General features: G+C 28.9%; 1 non-coding gene across 1 annotated transcript; it reads left to right on the top strand.

The window, feature by feature from the left end:
• Positions 1-5349: 5349 nt before the first annotated feature.
• Positions 5350-5439, top strand: LOC124892502. The gene has a single exon (XR_007050286.1). It is a non-coding gene; the product is annotated as a small nucleolar RNA snoR26 (small nucleolar RNA).
• Positions 5440-9506: the final 4067 nt, after the last annotated feature.

Genomic DNA, 9506 nt, shown 5'->3' on the forward strand with positions numbered 1-9506 from the left:
CTGGTCGCTTGGTTGCCGATTAAAGGCTATTCATGTATTAAAATTACCAAAACTTTATACATTATTTAGTTATAAAAGTGGAGGAAAATAGTCTCCATCTGGCATTCAGCATATGCTATGCAATGTTGATTGATTTTTATCTTTCCACATAAAACATAAAATTGCTAATACTATGCAATGTTTGCTTTATGTTATTCTTTTCCGCCTAAGTATTACAATGACTTTAAAGTTGATCAGTATCATCATTGTTTGAGGATATTATAAAATGTATTTAAATTATAGTGATTGTCTATTAAGAATATATATAAGATCTAGTTGATATCTATTAGGATATTAGGATATGAAATATCTATCTTTTAGAGAGAAACTAGGAGTATTTTTCCCTATAAATAAAGGAGTTTTGTTCATTGTATCCTCAATCTTACAATCACTCATCCCTCGAAAGAAATAAAGAAGCACCCTCTCTTCTTTTTTTATTTATTCATATATTCTTATTTTATATTTCATAACACATTATAAACATGAGTCTCTAATATTTTATTGAAATTAAGTCATATAAATATGAATGCCCTTGAGCGACAGTGCCATCCATTCATTACAGAAATCAAGTGATGCAATTAAGTATATGTTTTACAATTCTTTATAAGAAATTTATATTAAATAAGACAAATAATTTATGAGAAAAAGTGAATAAGGTTGGCTATGTCAGGTAAGTACTGATCAGGTAAGTAGTGAGAATCTTTTACTTTATTCTTGATTTAGTATTTTAATTATTACTTGACAGATTTAGTGCTAGTATGCAGAAGCAATAATTTTGCTTGCTATTCGGCAGAGTGGATATATTCACTTAGACAATAAACTTGACCACCGGAGGTGGATCTGTTTCATCGACTGACGGCAATTATAAATAAAGATACTTAGAAAAAAAAGGGAGAAATCTCTAAGTAATGCATTAATCGCATTAAGACATCGGGTTATAGTCCCAATGCACTATCACTATTAAAAAAAGTCCAAAAAGTGACGAACTGTGTCGCTTTAAAAACCGACGAGAAAAGCGACACTGTCCGTTGCTTTTTTAGTTTAATTTTAATTTTTATTTCTTTTTTATTAAAATCGTCGACAAACATCTTAATATTCGTCGGTTTTTTCTCCGAATTATTGCGCTAACTAATTAAAAAATAATTTATAATTTTTTATTAATAAATACGACGCATGGCGTCGTAATTTATTTATAAATAATAATAATTAGTTTTTGAAAAGCAACGTAGTCCGTTGATTTTTAGATTTGATTTTTATTTTTATTTATTTTTATTAAAAGCGACGGACAACTTCGCTATAATTTTTATTTTTAAAAACATTAATTCTAGAAAAGCGACGTTGTCCGTAGAAATTTGTAATTATTTTTAATTTTTCCTTATTTTTTACAAAAAGCGACAGACATCTTCGCATTTGTTAAAACTAAATAAAAATTATTTTTTTGAAAAGCGACGTTGTCCGTCGCTTTTTAAATTTAATTTTTATTTTATTTATTTTTATTAAAAGCGACGGACAACATCGCTAAAATTTTTATTTTTAAAAATATTAATTCTAGAAAAGCGATGATTTTCGTTGCAATTTGTAATTATTTTAATTTTTCTTTATTTTTATAAAAAGTGACGTACAACGTCGCTTTTGTATAAAAATTATTTTTTTTGAAAAGTGACGTTATCCATCGCTTTTTAAATTTAATTTTTATTTATTTTTATTAAAAGCGATGGACAACGTCGCTATAATTTTCATTTTTTAAAATATTAATTCTAGAAAAGCGAAGTTGTTCGTCGAAATTTGTAATTATTTTTATTTTTACAAAATCGACGGAATACGTCTTTTTTTTTTTTAAAACTAAAGAAAAATTATTTTTTGTAAAGCGACGTTGTTCGTAGCTTTTTAAATTAAATTTTTATTTTTGTTTATTTTTATTAAAAGCGAAGGACAACGTCGCTATAATTTTTATTTTTTAAAATATTAATTCTAAAAAAGCGACGTTGTCCGTCGCAATTTGAAAATATTTTTAATTTTTCTTTATTTTTTATAAAAAGCGACGGACAACGTCACTTTTTTTAAAACGAAATAAAAATTAACTTTATGAAAACGACACTGTCCGTCAATATTTGATCTTTTTAATTTACTATTTAATAAATAATTTTTATATTTTAAAAAATTAAATGTATTCAATTATATATTGAATACATTGATATCATACGATCATTTGATCAAAAAAATAATATGTTGTTGAAGTTATAATCTAATAATATAAGCTAAATTTAGTGATAATTTTTCATTGTATGTATACAAAACGTTGTATTATGAGGTAATTTACATGTGTATGTGATGTATGTAGTACATATTGTGAATTTTATAGTCAATCAAATATATATATTGAATACATTTATGTTATACGATGGATTGATCAAGTTAATAATATATTGTTGAAGTTATAATATAATAATGTAAGCTAATAAATTAAGCGTTAATTCAACAGAGTAGAAATAAAATACGCTGTATTACGAGGTAATATACTCGTGTATGTGATGTATATAGTACATATTATAAAGTTGATAGTCAATCAAATATATATATATATATATATATATATATATATATATATATATATATATGTATAAATACGTATCTCTCGTATAGTGATGTACATAGTAGTTAAAAGTTAGCTAACTGATTCTATATATCCAAATCTTTTGAATAATACGTCAACATCATATGATTAAGGTAATAATACACTATTGAAAATATAATAATGAAGCCAATTAACCGACCATTCATCATATTAATACATTGTATTAACTTAATCGAAATCTCCAATTTAATCTTTTTTTAACCCAATTTCTAATCCCAATTAGATTCCTCTCCTCAATTTTAATCTCAACCGTTCATCATATTTGATCAACGGTCAATATTAAAAACATTTTTCACAATTCTTTTTCTTGAAATTAGGGTTGTGCATCGGTCCATTCGGTTTGATTTTATATATTATCAATTTGATTTATCGGTTATTGATTTTTAAATAAGTTAAACCAATAATCAAATCAATAAGGTATTTTTTTTTAATTAATTTTTGGTTTATCGATTTTTTGTCCTTAATGGTTCGGTTTTTGATTTAACCAATAAGAAAATATGCATAAAATAGAAATAGTAGCAACTAATTAACAAGAAAAAAAATGAAATCTTAATTGCAGCAAAAATCATACATGATGTATTTTAATTTACAAGAATATTATTATTTTTCTCATCATTATCACATTTATTAAAATAGTGGGCCTAATTCAATTCAATTTTATTTCTCAATGTGTTTATTTTCTAGCCATCTTGTACACAATAACTATCAATTTTAACCAAATTGATATTAATTCCATTTTTGACCCATTTTAAAGTAATTTTAATCTCAGCCGTTGATCAAAATTGATCCAACGACTGATGTTGACACCCAATTTTGACCTCTCGATACTACTTTTAGGCTGTTATTTTCTCAAAATTATTTGATTTCAATTATTAATATTTTTGTACACATTATTCTTATATTAAATACATATTGATGTGTCACATTCATAATTTAAAAAAATGTACAAATTGAAATATATGAATTATTTTGCATTATCACTTTTACAATTCAATAATTTGAATATAATATTTCTCCATGTAATTTTATTAATATTTTTGTTAATTCTTTTCGTAAATGTGCACACTCACAATTCACAAATGCATTGTCCATTATTATTATTATTATTGTTGTTGTTGTTGTTGTCGTCTGCTGCTGCTGCTGGTGGTGGTGGTGGTGTTGTTGCTGTTGTTGTTGTTGTTGTTATCAACGATTTTATATGATAATTTTTTACGTGACATTAATTTTTACATGCTTACTTTATTTTTCGATGTCTTATTTAATTAACAGGCTAGTTCTATTCAATTTATTATTATTATAGCCAATTTGTGACTAACTTAAAATTTTATTCAATTTTTAACTCTTTTTAAAATAAGTTTAATCTCAGCCGTTGATCAAAATTGATCATACGGCTGAGATCCCACCACCTTTCCCTTTCCTTTTAAATAAAACATAAACCCTAATCTCTCTATTTCAACAAAAAACAGTTGCACCCCATCTCTCTACCTCCTCTCTCATCCTCTCTCTTACCAACAACCATGGCCGTCATTCTTTCCGTCGCCAGCCACCAACCGAACCAGCGTCGTCCCAGCTGCCGAAGCACCGCCGCCCAATGCCAGCAGCAGCCGACGAAGCAGCCATAGATGCTGTCGCTGCCTTGATCCCTTCCCCACGCTAGAGCGCCGTCGCCCAACAGAAACCAGTGATCTGCTTGGCTTTGGTAAGAGCTATCTCCATTTGTTCTTTCGTAATCTGTAGCAAACTCTATTTTTAGGGTATATTAATTTTTTTGGTATTTCACTTTTCTGAGACCTAACATCATGCTAAATAAAGAAAGGCTTCTTTTGGTACAGTTCTACCACAGGAGCAACTAGTAATGCATAGGAAAATTTTGGGATGCCCTTGGACCTATTTATGAAGGATGTGGTTAAAATTCACTGATATTTTTTTATTATATATTTTGTGCAAATGTATCACCTTGTCAAACTGTTCAACAGTACAATTATTTTGTTTCGAATATTTTTCCTGAAAATTATTGTTATACCACTACTGTTAGAGGTGCATTTATATAAGTTGTTTTAAATTGAATTCCTTGAATATTCAATTATTGTGATTCTATAACTTTGATTTGATCTTTATAACATATTAAACATCGAAAAGATGCTTCATATATCATCCACAAAAGAATGAAGTGATATTTTCATCAATATCAAGTAGTACAAAACATAGAAGAGATTGAAAAGAAGTTGGAAAATGGATTTTTTCGATTTTGAAAAAGCAACATAGACTTTGGCCCTCTTTTAAGCCTATGTTTAAGGTCACATTGTCACTTTCTGTTTACACCATGTGTTGGTAGTAGTATTAAATTGAGAAGCATCTTTCAATGTCTACTTGTCCTTGTACAAGAAATAAAATAGATAGATCCTTAATCTTTCACCAAAAAACTTTTGAATGAAGAAAAAAGTTTAGCGAAAATGACTTTGATATGAGTCTGATAGTTCAAAATGTGGAACTTTGTCTGCCTCACATCAAATAGCTACTCTCTCTGTTCATTTTTACTTGTAATATTTTGATTTTCAAAAGTTAGTTGGACTAATTTTCAGAGATAAATTTGATATCTAAACTTTAGATATTCCCAATCTCTTCTGTTTAGTCTTTTCTTACTTGTTTTATGCAATATCTTCCTTTTCTCATAAAAGGCATCAATGATGAATAATCCAATTTGTTATCCTTGCACTTTGATTGTTGAATGAAGATAATAATGGGGGAACATTTCTGAGATGCTTTTCTTTTCCTTCTTTCTTTGCTTGCATAGTATTTTTCACTTCATTCAGAATTATTCTATTGGAAAGATTCATTTATTTCCTAATCAAAATCATTAATTTTTTGCAAATGTGTTAACGGAGATTTTTGTAAAATCATTTGTAAAATAACTAGTGACTTGAAAATGGTTAAGTGTAGTTATTTGAAAATAGTTAAATATAGTGACTTGAAAATGTGAATTAGTTAATTGAAAATAGTTAAGTATAGTGACTTGAAATGCTAATACATGACTTGAAAATGACTTGAAATATGTACAAGTGACTTGAAATGTGAATAAGTTATTTGAAAATTATTAAGTTTAGTGACTTGAAAATGATTAAATGTAGTTACTTGAAATTGAGATGTTGTGACTTGAAAATGATTAAGTATAGTGACTTGAAATGCTAATACATGACTTGAAAATGGTTAAGTGTAGTTACTTGAAAATGGTTAAGTATAGTGACTTGAAATGTTAATTAGCTATTTGAAATGGTTCGAGTGTAGGGACTTGAAATGTGAATAAGTTATTTGAAAATTATTAAGTGTAGTGTAGTGACTTGAAATCGGTTACTAGTGACTTGAAAATGGTTAAGTGTAGTTACTTGAAATGTGAATTAGTAACTTGAAAGTGGTTACGTATAGTGACTTGAAAAGAATGATTAAGTGTAGTGACTTCAAAACAGTTAAGTATAGTTATTTTAAATTTAAAGTAGTTACTTGAAAATGGTTAAGTATAGTGACTTGAAATGTGAAATAATTATTTGAAAATGGTTAAGTGTAGTGACTTGAAATGTGAATTAATTATTTGAAAATGGTTAAGTGCAGTGACTTGAAATGTGAATTAGTTATTTGAAAAATTGTTAAGTGTAGTGACTTGAAATGTCTACTAGTTATTTGAAAATGATTAAGTATAGTAACTTGAAATGCTAGTACATGACTTGAAAATTATTAAGTATAATGACTTGAAATGTTAATTAGCTATTTCAAATGGTTCGAGTGTAGTGACTTGAAATGAGAATAAGTTATTTGAAAATTATTAAGTGTAGTGACTTGAAAATGGTTTAGTGTAGTTACTTGAAATTGCAAACTTGTGACTTGAAATCAGTTACTTGTGACTTCAAAATGGTTAAGTGTAGTTACTTGAAATGTGAATTAGTTACTTGAAAGTGGTTAAGTATAGTGACTTGAAATGAATGATTAAGTGTAGTGACTTGAAAGCGGTTAAGTATTGTTATTTTAAATGTAAAGTAGTTACTTGAAAATGGTTAAGTATAGTGACTAGAAATGTGAATTAATTATTTGAAAATGGTTATACTTGTGACTTCAAAATGGTTAAGTGTAGTGACTTGAAATGTGAATTAGTTATTTGAAAAAATGGTTAAGTGTAGTGACTTGAAATGTCTACTAGTTATTTAAAAATGGTTTAGTGACTTGAAAATGGTTTAAGTGTAGTTACTTGAAAGTGGTTAAGTATAGTGACTTGAAATGTTAATTAGCTATTTAAAAATGGTTTGAGTGTAGTGACTTGAAATCTGTACTAGTGAATAAGTTATTTAAAAATTATTAATTGTAGTGACTTGAAAACGGTTAAGTGTAGTTACGTGAAATCGTGAACTTGATGCTTGAAAATGGTTAAGTATAGTCACTTGAAATGTGTACAAACAACTTTAAAATAATAAAGTATAGTTACTTGAAAATGATTATGTATATTGACTTGAAATGTGATTTAGTTAATTGAAAATAGTTAAGTGTAGTGATTTGAAATGTGTACTTATTGACATGAAAATGGGTAAGTGTAGTTACTTGAAATGTCTACTAGTTATTTGAAAATGGTTAAATATAGTGAAATAAAATGTCAATTAGATATTTGAAAATGGTTTGAGTGTAGTATCTTGAAATATGTACTAGTAACTTGAAAATATTAAGTGTAGTCACATGACATATGGATAAATGACTTAATTTTTATATGTTTTGATGTAAACTTGCATACAGATGACATTCGGTGGTGAAGGTGATTGGCCTCGTCCCTGATAAGAGTTCGAAGTCAACTGCTAAAAAGAAATTTCGGACACCTGTATACTCCTATGAAAAACTTTAGTATTGTTTAAGTGTTTTGGTGGTTGTTGGAAATTATTAAGTGTTTTGTATTTTGGATTTGGTTGTTTAAGTGTTGTTGATTTGAATTACTTAAGTATTTTGATAATGTTGTGCATTGTATGGTTATTTTAGAAATGTGTGTTGCATGAGACTGTGTATATTGAATTACATTTTTATTTGGCAGGTGAGATGCAAAAATACAGATTTTTGCATCCAAAAAAAATGCAAAAAAGCGACGGACATGGTCCCCTTTGTTCGTCGCTTTTCTGAAATTTTTAAAATAAATTTAAAAAAAAGCGACGGCCAGCGTCGCTTTTTATCTTCATTATATAGAACAAAAAGCGATGGTCAACGTCCCTTTTTTTCTTTATTATGAAGAAAAAAAAAGCGATGGCCAGCGTCGCTTTTTTCTTTCATTATGAAGAACAAAAAGCGACGCACAACGTCGCTTTTTCAAAAAATAACTAATTTTTTTTTCCTTTAAAGCAACGCTGTTCGTCGTAATAAAAGCGACGCAGACCGTTGTTTTCAAAAAATAATGCCCCTTTTTGAGATAAAAAAATGACGGATTTTCGTTGATTTTGCCCCAAAAAGCGACATTGGCCGTCATTTTTTGGCATTTCTTTTGTACTGCATGATGATGAGATATTAAGTTCAAGTCTCAATATAAATTTATGCCTAAGACGTCTTTACATGAATAAGACAATTGAGTTTGAATCTCAATGCACCATATTGATAATAGAAAAAATATATCAAAACCCCCCCGGACTTGTCGCCAAAACTTAGTTTAGATCCTAAACTAACTGGGCAATTATTTATCCCCCTTAACAACTTTCAAGTGAATTAAATTCACCCCTATGGTTGACGTGACAAAAAAATAGAAAAATGTGTGATTTTTTTAAAAGGGCCCACTTTATTATTATTATTATTATTATTATTATATATATATACATATATATATATATATACATATATATATAAATAGAAAAAGAAAAAAAATCCTAATTCTTCTTCTCCCATCCCACCTGCCAGCACCCCCACTCCACTCCTCCCTTCAACTGCCATATCTGCCACCACCACCATTACTCATTTCTTGAATTGGACAATAAAAAAAATGAAATTTCTGCATTTGTTGTTGAATCTACAACAAAATTTCTTAAGTGCTAAAGTAATTGTTGATTTCTTGATTTGTAATTTCTTAATTTGTAATTGTTGTAGATTTGATTGTTGTAGATTCAACACACGTGCATCAAAACCCCCACTGATAGTCATCTTTGATTTTTTTTTTTTTCAGAATAATTTGGTAAAATAAAATTGGTACTGTAGAATTAATAAACTTATCTAAGTCTTGCATCTTTTTCTATGTTGGAAATGATTGGTTTGGATGATTGGTTGTTGATTTTAGAGAATTTGGTGTTGATTTGATCGAATTTATCAGGTAGGTTGAGTTTTTTTATCACTATTTTAAGATATTTTTCAATGGTGGTAATGGCGTTTTCCAGTGAAAATTCACCGAAAAATCTGACGTGTGTGTGCAGGTGTTGTTGTGTGGGGGTGTATAGAGGTGGATGGGTCTGTGTGCAGGTGTGGAAGTGTAGGGGGTAGACGGGGTGTCTGCGCAGGTGTGGAAGTGGATCGGGGGGGGGGGGGGGGGGGGGGGGGGGGGGGGGGGGGGGGGGGGGGGGGAAGGGGGGGGGGGGGGGGGGGGGTGGGGGGGGGGGGGGGGGGGGGGGGGGGGAGGGAAAGAAGGGATGGGTGGTTATGAAGAAGATGGAAGGTGAAAATTTTTTAAATTTAAAATATTTTATATATATATTTAAAAATATGTAAATATACATACATATATAATATATTTTTATATATTTTTATATATTATATATATATATATATATATGTAAAATATTAAAAAATACTTTATTTACATGGCTCTGACATGACATTGATGTGTCAGCGA

Source organism: Capsicum annuum, chromosome 1, assembly GCF_002878395.1.
Source record: "Capsicum annuum cultivar UCD-10X-F1 chromosome 1, UCD10Xv1.1, whole genome shotgun sequence".
In the NCBI taxonomy this organism is placed as follows: domain Eukaryota; kingdom Viridiplantae; phylum Streptophyta; class Magnoliopsida; order Solanales; family Solanaceae; genus Capsicum; species Capsicum annuum.